Raw genomic sequence first — 12059 nt, 5'->3', positions numbered from 1 at the left:
GGAAAATGCAATAGATGTGGTTCCTATTCTGTGCGTTTGTTTAATGCTCTAGGTTCATTTATATCAGTTCACTGGAAAGGGGCATAGCAGAAGCGGGTACTTATGTAAATAATAGATTTGTTGCTTTATTTATAGCGTCCAGCTATTAGATTGGCTGAGGGATAGTAGTCTTAAATAATTGTATCTTTTATGCATCGCTGATGTTAAACATTAAAATACCGTGTCCTCTCAATCTCTCCTCAAGCCCTAATTTATGACAAAGTAAAAAGACTTTTTTTTTTTAATTCAAAAGTTCTTAAAAAAAGTCCTTCACCGACCAAAATTCATTACTCACAGCAAACAATTATCTTACAGTTTCAGAGCAGATATACCTTCCTTTGATGGCGCAGGTTCAAGGTGTCTGTAAAAAACCTGAGTATTTTGCTGAAGGAATTTTTCATTTCTCATAAAGACTTTTTTCCATTGACCTACTCTGTTTCCAGAATATTTATGTTTAAAAGAAAAGAAGGAAGGATGGGGTGGAGAAGAGGAGAGACAAGGGAGGGAAGAGAAAAGAACAGAAAAGAAACTTTATTTCTTCGAAAGGTCAATATAATCTTAGACCTCAGTGAACATAAAACAGATGGCAGACATGAATGAATTGTGACCAAAAATTTTGAACTTTATCCCAGTTCCAGACCCCAGGAATATCCATCCCCTGGTGAGCCCCATATCTGTACTCAATCAGGATAACTAAGAAGGGCATAAATAAGTCCTCTGCAAATAATTATGTTGGGTCCATTTATGCCTCACATTCAGATATGCCTGCCTAATTGAATCGAGTGTTTAATCCCAGGATTCATTATCTATTTCCCTATCTAAGTCTTTTTTCCCATTTATATTTAGCACCCAGCTGTCCCCTCCTCCAAATGTTCAACTGTAGTCCCGTAAAAATCTTGAGCTTGGCCTTCCAAACCCCTAGCTTTGTGCAGCAATTTTCTCAGTAGGGGCAGCTGGATCTTGGTGCGTCCCTGCCACTGGCTTGGAATCCTTAAAGAGAGGAAGCTGCTCAGAGGTGGCAGAATGGGACCTAGCCCTTCCTGGGAGATATTGCAGGTGGAGCCAGGTATATAGCTCCAGTCAGGATCAGGCACCTCTGCCTGTTGTCGTAGTCAGAATAAAGCAATAAAAAGATCAGTAAAAATGCTTGCTGGAAGTTATTGATAGAAAAATTCTTTCTGCACGAAAGATTATAAACAGAGCATTATCTGAAGATGGATTTGTTTTAATTTGGCATTGATGTATTTGATACCTGGTAGGATCAAAGAAAACAGAATCAAAGGCAGAAATACAAGCAGCCCCGCTTCTCTGAATATAGGCCTCTTTTATAGATATAAAATCTCGGGACTGGAGTGCTCAAATTTATTTGTACTGATGTTTGTTTAAAGATCAATATTAAATAAATTGGTCTGGAAGCTATAGTCATAAAGCAGCTGTCGAACTAATGTAATCCCACAATGCCATTTTGTCTACTGCATGAAACCTGGTTAACTGTGTACTTCTAATAACATGTGGAAATCTGTTGAAAAAGAAAATAGCTGAACTGGATTTTCTGAACTAGGAGTAAGTTGCAATTGAATGTGAGAGAAATTTTCGAGATATATATATATCTTTGATCCCTCTCAGGATGATAACCAATTGGTTTTATAGCCAAGGTCATAGACTCTCTGACTTTCTAATAAAATATATAAAAATGCCTCTTTAGATATGTGATTACATCTTAATATAAAACATAAATCTCAAGAACCTTACTTTCACTTGTTTTGTTAATTGCTAAATGTTGATCAAACAGTGCTCTGTTTGATCTTGTTGTTGGCATTCGTTGGTTTGTTTTTGATCATTGTCTTTGCAGTTGTTTTGTCAACTGTGCATTGGTGAGCATCACCGCCTTTGTAAAACTCATATTTTAGAATATCTGCCCTGCTCTGTGTTCTTTAAAGAGTCAGAAGAAGAAAACCAAAGCAGAAAGAATTACGGTTATATATCCTGTAGAAGATGCCTATGTGAATCCACCCCCACTGTCTTTGTCACACAATTTTTTTGAGCATCCAGTTTGGTTTTGCTTTTTACTTACAAATGCATAAGATGTATTATTTCCTACCATCAAGCAGTATAGACTGTGGTTGGGATAGGAGGACAAGGCATACGTATAAAGAGATGATTGCAATGTAATGTAACATGGATAAAAAAGTCACAGGAGAGGGACAAATTCAAGAGATAAGACCAGTACAGCTGAGTCAGCAAAGTGGAAAGAAGACTTCCACTAGGCCATGATCTAACCAATTTTGTTTGGTTAGGGAAAGGAAAACTGAAGAATGACGTGGTTTGACTTTCATGAGTCCTTAAAGAGGTATTAGTTATGGTTAAGCTGACCAAGTAGCAAGGGTTATAAAAGTGAAAGTTAGTTTTCTTTAAAAAAAAAAAAAGTGTTCTTCATAAAACCAGATAATAGAGTGACTAATAGTCTTTTTTCAGAAAAACCAAAATCATGGCATAGAATATGACCATATCCCCATGTTTTTCTCTTTCTGTATCCTTCCCAGTTTTCTATGGGGCTCCATTTTCTTTATCTCCAAATGCTGTATAGCTCCTGGCCCCAAAGGATACCTGAAAGGGTATTTTCATAAATGACTTACAGGACAGTTGTGAAAATGAAACAATGTTTTGATTTCCTGGAATTGTTTATTGCTCATGGCTTGCTTGGGAGGGTTGGAGACCACAGTGATTAGGAAAACAGACACAAGAGTCAGATTAATGAGTGTAAATCCAAGTCTTTCCACTTGCTGTGTGACTGGGGAAATTACTGAACCTTTCAAAAACTCAGTCTCCAAATCCATAAAATGGGAATAATAGTAGTAGCTAACAGGGTTGTTTTGAAATTAAAAAAAAAAAATTAACACTGTGTCTGGTGCACAGTTACTATTGTAATCATGTTCCTTTCTAAATGTTGTCATATCTTTAAATGTCTGGAACAGTTTCATTTCTACTTTCTGCTTCTACCCATGTCAGCCAAGTACCAGAAACTGTAGTTTTCAGGAGATGAAACACTAGAAAGGAATAAATAGACTCTTATTAATTTGTAAAAAGTTCAATTAAACTTACGGGGAAGCTAGAATTCATAATGCTGTTTGTATTTCTGAATGCCCTGAGAGTACATTTAAATAGTTGTAAGAATGTGTTCAGTTTTTAAGTCTTCGATCCAGGAAATTCTTAAATCTTCTGTCCTTTCTCAAAAAGAGCTTGTTGGGCATTATAGTATTGGAAATCGGGATTTGTCAATTTGGGCCATTTATGCTCCGTGACCGGTTCAAGCTTAAGTCAAGTGGAATTTGTCCCTTGAGCACGCCTACCATTCAGGTGTGAGTGAAGTGACAAGGAATGCCAGGTGGAAGAGGTTTGTTTGGGGGTTTTGTTTGGGGTTGTTGTTTTGCCATAGGCTTTGCCCACCATCCAGGGTTAGCAAAAACGCAGAGATTGATAATATCAAAGAGGCCTAGGAATTAAGTTATCGTCTCTGTTTTAAAAAGTCTTCATCTTCGGAGTTCCCGTCGTGGCGCAGTGGTTAACCAATCTGACTAGGAATTGTGAGGTTGCGGGTTCGATCCCTGGCCTTGCTTAGTGGGTTAAGGATCTGGTGTTGCCGTGAGCTGTGGTGTAGATCGCAGATGCAGCTCAGGTTCTGTGTTGCTGTGGCTGTGGCATAGGCTGGTGGCTACAGCTCCGATTAGACCCCTAGCCTGGGAACCTCCATATGCTGCTGGAAGTGGCCCTAGAAAAGGCAAAAAGACAAAGAAAATAAAAAAATAAAAAGTCTTGATCTTCAGAAATCCGGGCCTCTCATTCTTTCCATGATATTGATGTGTGCGTTGGGGAAATTCAGGGGATGCCAGTAGGAGAGGGGAGAAGTGGCAAAGTGAGACTGGTACTTGTCTTGAAGGAGACCTGGCTTTGTAGGATTAAGAGAAAGTATAATGGACAGAGGCCAAGGAAGCCCCACATGATACTGAAGCCTCAGTCCAGTTCCAGAAGGCAAGGTTAGCTTCAAGTGCTGTGTGGAAAATGATGTCCACAACCAGGGCTGCAGAGCTGGGTTTTTTCAGCGTGAGAGGATGCAGTCTTGGAGGAGTTCCACAGACAGTCGCAGGCAGCCAGCCGAGCTCCCGCACGCACGCCGCGCACACACTTACATGTGTGGGTCGCACAAAGGGGAGAGGGGAGCTCTTTGTTCCATGTCTGTGGGATAACTGAGGTTTTGTGTGATATAAACAGGGACTCAGCACCACAGTGGATATTTTCTTGGACAGCGTGTAGGGACAATAGATCTTTAGCCTTTATTCTAAGAAGATACCTATAATGACTCTTTCCCCCTGTGTCTTCTTGTTAATCAAAGGCTAACTAACTTGAAGATGTTTTCATCTGAATAGTTTCAATAAATACCTGCTTTCCTCAACTCCTGCTTTGCCTTCTTTAATTTTTTTTTTTTTTTTTACTTGAAAGCCTCTAACATGGGTAGCTAGTTTGGCAAAGATGTGCATTTCTTACCTGGGTTTCTCCTGTTATCCCAGAATGTTTCAAATATCCCGAAGTGATTTTATTAGCATCTTGATTTCACATCTTTAAACATCCATCTGTGTGTGTATCCAGTTTCTATACTTTTACTTTTCTTAATAAAGATGTGAAACTTAAAGTAAAATTGTGGCTGATTGTACTGAATTATTACTCTAAGATAGATTCATCAAATCTCCCAGCTGTATAAGACAGGGCTTACTAATGAAGTTCCCTATCAAAAAGAAAAGCCTAATTTTGATTTGGCTTAGGTAATGAACTTCTTTTTCCTGGTGTGATTATCTGCATGGGGTGGCTAAAAGAGTAGCAAGAGAGAGTGCGCTCACAGAAGCATTATGCAAAATGTCTTTTGTCTCTTTTTGCTGGGATATATTAAATTTTCAATGTAGTCTATGTAATATAAAATTATGATAATGACTTTTGGCCCACTGTGAAGGCAGCTTGCTGGTCCTGAGCATGTGTGTCTGGCTTGAGCACTAGGATACACTGTGGGAGTTGCCTTTTCTATTAACAAACCTCTAGATACCTAATGATGAATTTTCTTTCACCAAATGTTCTCCTTTTGTCTAAAATACAAGCATTTTCTAAATTGCTTTTGAGAAAAACAAGAGAGGCAGAGAGGTCTCTGGTACTAACAAGGGATATTGAAACAAAGCAAGGGATTCGGTTAGCATCACTCTTGTAATTATAAACCAACCAAAGGGTTGTTTCATGTACTGGTGAAAATATTTACCATCTTATTGGTATAGCTGATTGCATCACTTAGTCAAAGGACAAATTGACGGTCTCAGAAAATGTTTCTGTTCCTCCAGTCATGTGACACTTGATGGTTGAATTTATTAGAGATACTTACGGCAACTTTCAAGAGCTATTGGTCCTTCCCATTGTTGGGGGGGGGACATTTCTTCTTTTTCTTTTCCTCTGTCTTTTTTAAAATGTTAAATAATGGAAGTGTATAAAATAGTGGAAACTTTTGTTTTCTCATGTAGCATATCTGACCTAAGCTATCTTAAAAACTTTATGAAGACACTTTTCAAAGACTCTTTCGTGTCCTTTTTAATTTTAAGATGATCAGACTTATGCGTGGTAATGAAAGTTCCTCTTTACATGATCACCATTGAAGGCAGTCCCCTTATTCTGAATTACACTATCCTTACTCAGAACACCTTTAGAGCTCTGATTTTAGATTTTAGCTCTGATTTGGATTGTTCTCAGAGCCAGTTTACCAGATACACTAGAAAATCCATCTCCTGACCTTCTAGTCTGTCTTTTCTTCATTTTTCATCTCTTTATTCCTGCAGGTAACTATCTTCCCGAAAACAGGACTCCTGCTTCTTGTGACTGACCTCATCTTTTATTATCAATTTGGCATGATGATAAATTTATAAATTTATGTTTAGAATTTCACAGTTGTGAGGGACATTTCTGTGATGTCACAAAGCATGAATGCGATATTTACTAGAAAACTAGCTCTGAGGAAAATCCACTTTTCGTTGCTACATTGGGAATGCTGAAGAAGAGATCGATAGTGTAGAAAACATGATACAGAGTCCACACTGATGCCAAATGTGTCATTTCAAAGTAGCGTGAGACATTAGATGCTTGTTACATTTTCTAGTTGTGTTAGTCTATGTCAGGGGAAGGTCAATACCAAGAATATTTGCATATCTATTGATAACAATGAGAACCTCTCTAGCAGGTGTGATTTTGTTTGTAGGCAGATTAATAACTTTGGAACAAAATTACCATAACCTATTAGAAGAGTTCATTAGAATTGCTTGTAAAAGCCAAACTAAAGGACACGCGTGAACTAGAAATCTCTTAGGCAACTGTCTCCTCAATTTTACTTCTGGAATTAATAGAAGCTCTTGCAGAATATTGATGTTAATGAATGCTTCTGCTACCTTTCTGAGACACTAAACAAGAACATGTAAAAGAAAAGCTAGTGCAGAGTATCTCTGAAAATCTAGAAAACAACCTGAGTATCCACACTTTGGTCAAAAACACATGGCAGTTCTGTGATCACTTGCCTCTATTTTTTTTTCTCCCTTCTGGGGCTTGCCCTCGCAAGGTTCCATTGCCTGGCCAGTCTAAGACATAGAAGCCACATACGTTCTATGAAAGTACTGTTCTCCTTGTCTGCAAAAGAGCAGTTGGGGAACTTTGGAGGTAGGCGGTAGGGAAAGTAGGGTTAAGAATGAGGTCATGTGTATGCTAGCTATTATTCCACTGAAGGCTGCCAATAATAAAGCCAGTTCCAATGACCTTATTTCAGTCAGTTTTACTTGGGGGTAAAAGTATTTTCTGAATCTGGACGATGCTTATGGCAACTGCTTGATCTTTTTTTTTCCCCCCCTTAAATTAAAAAAGAAAAAAACCGGTACTTGTGTGTCTGAATAACCCAGGTGGTGTGCCTGGTGAGCTGCCTGTGCTCGGTAATAGCCAGAGATCGATGAGGGGGAGGACCTGAAAGATCTAGGAAATGAGGTTGGTCAAGTCCAAGCGGTGTCAAGCCTGGTTTATTTGATGAGGTGCCATGCCTGTGCGACTGCTCCACTCCTGGAGCCAAAAGAAAGGATCCTTTTGGTCCAAGCTCATTCTTCCATATGTTCCCTTTTCGGTGTCCAGGGGGAGGATGATGGAAGCAGCCCTTTAGGAAAAACGTTTAGTGTTTTAAGCTCCACAAGATGATGTTTGCCTAGTAGAAAGACAGTTCTTGGCAGCCAGTTTCTATGTTTTTGCCCTTAATTCTGGGTCTGTGTTTTATCAGCTCAACCAGACAGGCGCAAATGAGCAAAAACTTCCTAGTGCATGGAATGTTGGAAAGTTACACTGGTCACCTACAGTCCGTGGTGATGTTGTTGTAGCGAGCGGGTCATGGCACTCTTAATTGGAAAACGGGGGTTTATTTTATTTACATTTATTAGAGTCCACTGCTGAAAAAAGCCGAGCAGGGAGTAATCATTGACAGATAACCAGGGAGCCAGGAAAGGCTTTAAATGAAAGGCACCCTAACCTATGGACAATAAACACCCTCCTGGAAGCTGACCAGAAAATCCCAAGTCAGACACCAGCACACTCTGAGCCTCTGCAGACCACAGAGAGTGTAAATCCTGACACAGAAATACACGCAGGGTTCAGTCACTGCCAAAGGGCAGTAAGTCATTTGCTTCACAGAGTTTTGCCAAATTGAAGGCTTTTCTTGAGTTGTGGAGCCAATAAGGCGACCCTAGCACAGCATTTCAGTTTTCTGTGCCCTAAGGAAAAAAAAGGCCCCTGGGGGACTTGCTAACTTGGAAGGCATATTTCATTTCCTAAGGTCTTGCACAGCATACGGGTGGGGTCACGGTAAAAAGGCACCGCATTTTCTAGCACCATTTGGCAACACGACAATATCAAACATAAACACCACACTCTTTTTCTTAAATCTTCCTATGACACAAACATGTAATTTTTCATTTACTAGACAGAGGGTGCTGAGAACAAAAGTCTTCGACTCCAGCCAGAAACATTTGTCCAAGAAGTTTAGGCTACCATTTCAACAGAACGTTCTGGTCACCAAGAGCTCAGAACCATTTCATTGTTGGAAACCCTGACATTTGTTAAGCTTTTAATTTTCTTTTCTCTTGGTCTGTCTGCTTCTGGAGAGGAGTCAGGTCAAGGCAAGGTTCAGTTTATTGGGTTCCTTTGAAGATGTCACAGAGAAGCACAAGTGCCTTTGCATTTGACTGAGTTCATCTCACTGGGTAAACAGTGGAATTTCTGCTCTTTCTTGCTCAGCCTAACTCTGAATAATAATTTGATCTGTTTTAAGCAGAAAGTTTGAGACAGGTCTTCAGTTTTACTTCAGCCAAATCCATGCGTGTGCGTCTATGGGGTTGATCAATTATTTTCCTCTGTGAATCTTGGCATAACTCAGTACTTTGTTTCCTATACTAAAATATTGTTAGGAATATAACAGGGCCAATAAAAATGCCCTGTCCACCCCTTTCCCTTGCTGGGAGCTCTGTCTTAAAGGAATCATCTGTCATCTTATCAAAATGTCACTGGCCTTCTCCCCTCAGTCTCCCCATGTGTGGGAAATTGTAGCCTTATTATCCCCCTCCCCCACCCCCGGTTTTATGCATCTTCCAGATGATTTAACTGAACTGACGCTATGGAGGATATGCTGACTGGCACTTTTCCCATGCTTAATGTGTTAACAAAAGCCAATGGTGTCAGTTTTAACAGTTTTAGCTAAATTCCCACGACACTCTTAAGGAACGCTGAAACCTCTGCCATGTCTTACCCTGACAGATTCCCTGCTGTCATTGCACACTTAAAATAAATGTCATCCCCAATCAAAAAGTTCACGTTTTCCCTGACAATATAATTTGTGACTTTGTTCCTGCTTTCTCTCCTTCTTTGGCACCACGGTCTTAGCCAGGAGATGTTCCTTTCCTTCGTGTTGGCTGCAGTCCTTTTTGTTCTTCTGCGTATCAGGGTGGGATCAGAAAGGGAAGCTAAGACGAGATGGCCTCTTCCTTCAAGGACAGATAGAAATTTGGACTTGGGAGGAGGCGGATAAGATGTAAATTATGAACTGATGCCAGAGTCTCCTTTCACCCAAAGACCAAGTTGCGTGTTACTGGCACAGAGCACTTGTAGAAAGAAGAGGACCAGGGTCACAAAGAAAGAAGTTGGACTCTAAGTTGGAGTATTGGTTCTGTGTGTGACAAGCAGGTCACCTAATACTTCTCAGCCTCAGTTGCTCATCTAAGAAAGGAGTGTGTGAAGACTCAGTGGAGTGACACCTGTAAGGAAGATGGCAGTTCCTCTTCCGTTTTTGTCATGCCTTTCTCAAAGGTCCTGGATTCTAGGACACTGTATTCCTATGGCAGCTTTCCGGCATTGCTTTCTGTGTGTGACCTTTGGCCAGATTCCTTTACTCCTAGAGACTTGTGCTGTTTTTGTCTTTCTGGCTTGGTGGAGGTACATGGGATATCAACAACCCACAGTCCCGTAGATTCCTCCAGGTGGAAAAGAGAGGTTGCTTCCGATGTGTCCAGAGAAATAGCAAAACAGCCCAAACCCAACCATCTTGGACTCGCCCTTCCTTACTTGATTGAAAAGGGCTCCCTAGTGCCTTTTGGCCATTCAGATGGCCAGGCAGCAGCGTGGATCAGTGGAGAGAGAGCAAGACTAGGAGCCAGGAGGCCAAGCTCTTGCCACCAACTTGCTGTATGGACATGAGGTCAAGTCAGTTCTCTTCAACCTCAGTTCCTTGACTTCATGTCATGTTAAATCAGGGCATTGAATGAAATGATCTTTAAGGCCCCTCCAGAACCAATTATTATCATTTCAAAAGTATGAAAGATCATTCACATACAATTATTATTTTTTGATCAAACATTTTCTGTTCATTAGCTTAAAGACAGTCCGCAGACTTCTCGGCTGAGCTCTATGGGTACAATCAGCTCCTTTATTCCTGCGTTTTCCGTGCTCTCTCCTCCCCGCCCCCGCCCTCTCCTCTTTCTCAGAGAATGAGAGAGGTGGCTTTCACAGCAGCTGGTTAATTTCCCTGGTTTCACACTACTGTTTAATGATCCGTTTCTCGTGTGCCACCTCTCTCATCTACTGAAAGATAGGTACAAATTGTACCTATAAAAATTAGAATATGACTCAGGATTATCTTTATTTTATCCATATTTTGAACCTCTAAATAACTTTCTCATGTTTATTTGCCTTCACAAATCCTTCCAAACGTTGTTGGTCTCTGACACCCTCCGTTTTTAAGGCCTCGAAGAGGGTAGAGGCCTTAAAAACGCTCAGCTGTTCTCAGGGCAGAGGAGACAAATCCATATCCGGGAAAGGTAGCGTCTCTGGGGCTGGACTGATGTGGGCTGGGACCTCGCCCGCCTAGGAAACCTTGGGCACGGCTTTGTGTCTGACTCTACCAGTGGGGGCGCTACTCCAGTGGGTAAGGAAGGATGTCTGTGGGGAAAGCCTGAACAAGGGAGGCCTGGGAAACAGATCACGTGTAAAAGGGAGTCACAGGAACTATGGAGAGGAAAAGCCTGAGCACGCCCAGTAATGGAGGACTTCTCTAAGCCGTTATGAAATAGTGCTGCTTAAAAAACAGTGGTCACGTGTTCTCAGGATCAACCAGTGACTTTGCCGCTTAGAACTAACACGTGGCAAGCCTCTTAGCCTCTCGGAGTTGTTCCTTCAGTCTGGGCTCGACCTCTGTCCGGGTCTTCTCCCGATGAAAGTGAGGCTTAACTGCTGGGGTTTGTGCAGGCGGCGGTGTGTGCATGCACGCATGCGCAATGTGTGTCCGTCAGTCCATCTGCGGATTGGTAAGACGGTGGGCAGGGAGAGTGAGGAGGGGAAACGTGATTTCCTGCTAGGATTTTTCCCCTGAGCCAGCCAGGACAGTCAATTCCAAGGAAATCCGTGGGACCACTCTTCATACCTGTGATTGTCTGCTTAGTGTAAGGTCTAAATGTGGTAATACAAATGAATTGGCCATTACCAGCGAGACAAATCCTGATAATGCAGTTAGGAACTGTCAGAGGAATCCTCCAAAGAAACAAGAACAAAGCTTGCAGGGGCAGCCTGTTTCCAAATGTTCCAATTCTAACAAAAGAGGAAACCTTTGCCAGAGGTAATACTGTGGGGCAGGGTTTGAAGGAGCGTTCTCCCTCACTTAGAGTTGTTAGCTCTTTCTTTCTCTTTCTTCCTTCCTTCTTTATTTTTCTCTTTCTTTCTCTCTTTCTATGTGGTTTGTGTTTTAAAAGGAAAGCTGTTTGCACTTATGCTGCACACACCGTGGTAGTTCTTTAATGCTGCTTTGGTGAGCAGAGGAGATCTCAGGGAGGATGTTTGTGAGAATAGCTATGGATTTTGGTTATTTTAGGAAGACTTAGTCTTTCAATTAAATTTTAAAAGGAGAGGAATGGAACACGTGTTTTTTTAAATGTAATCAGGTTTGGACTGGCTGGTGCTGTGGGAAGACTTAACCTGGGGGCTAGAGGGGACCCAGGAGAATCCTTCTGGGAGGTCAGGGGTCACAGCAGTAGGAGCCCTGGCCTCCCCCTGTAGTTTTCCCCGAGGTCATTTGCATTCCCCCCAATCCAACGACTACATTCACTCACTAATGCGCGGGTGTGGTGTCCTATTGGGTTTCACAGTTCACATTGGGATTGGGATTTTCTTCTTGAAATTCAACATTGTGGGGTGATTTCTTGGTGCAGAAGTATTTCACCATCATCTAATAGATATCAGATCATCTTCATTTTTAGATTAGACCCCAAATCAGGGAAACTGGTCCCTAGTGCCTATGCCTCTGTATCTGTGTATGACAAAAGAGGTGGTGTAGCTTAGTGGTTAAGGCCATAGACTCCAGAGCCCAAACTTCCTGGCCCCACATCCTGCCTCTGCCCTTCTCAGGTTTGATCTTGAGTCAATCACTT

General features: G+C 41.4%; 1 protein-coding gene across 1 annotated transcript in view; it reads left to right on the top strand.

Annotated features, from left to right (window-relative positions):
- The window catches only part of ZNF521 (zinc finger protein 521), a 289311-nt gene that overhangs the window by 199260 nt on the left and 77992 nt on the right, over positions 1 to 12059 (top strand).

This window comes from Sus scrofa, chromosome 6, assembly GCF_000003025.6.
Source record: "Sus scrofa isolate TJ Tabasco breed Duroc chromosome 6, Sscrofa11.1, whole genome shotgun sequence".
Taxonomy (NCBI): domain Eukaryota; kingdom Metazoa; phylum Chordata; class Mammalia; order Artiodactyla; family Suidae; genus Sus; species Sus scrofa.
The sequence above is the reverse complement of the archived record's forward strand: the minus strand, read 5'-3'. Positions and strand labels throughout refer to the sequence as shown.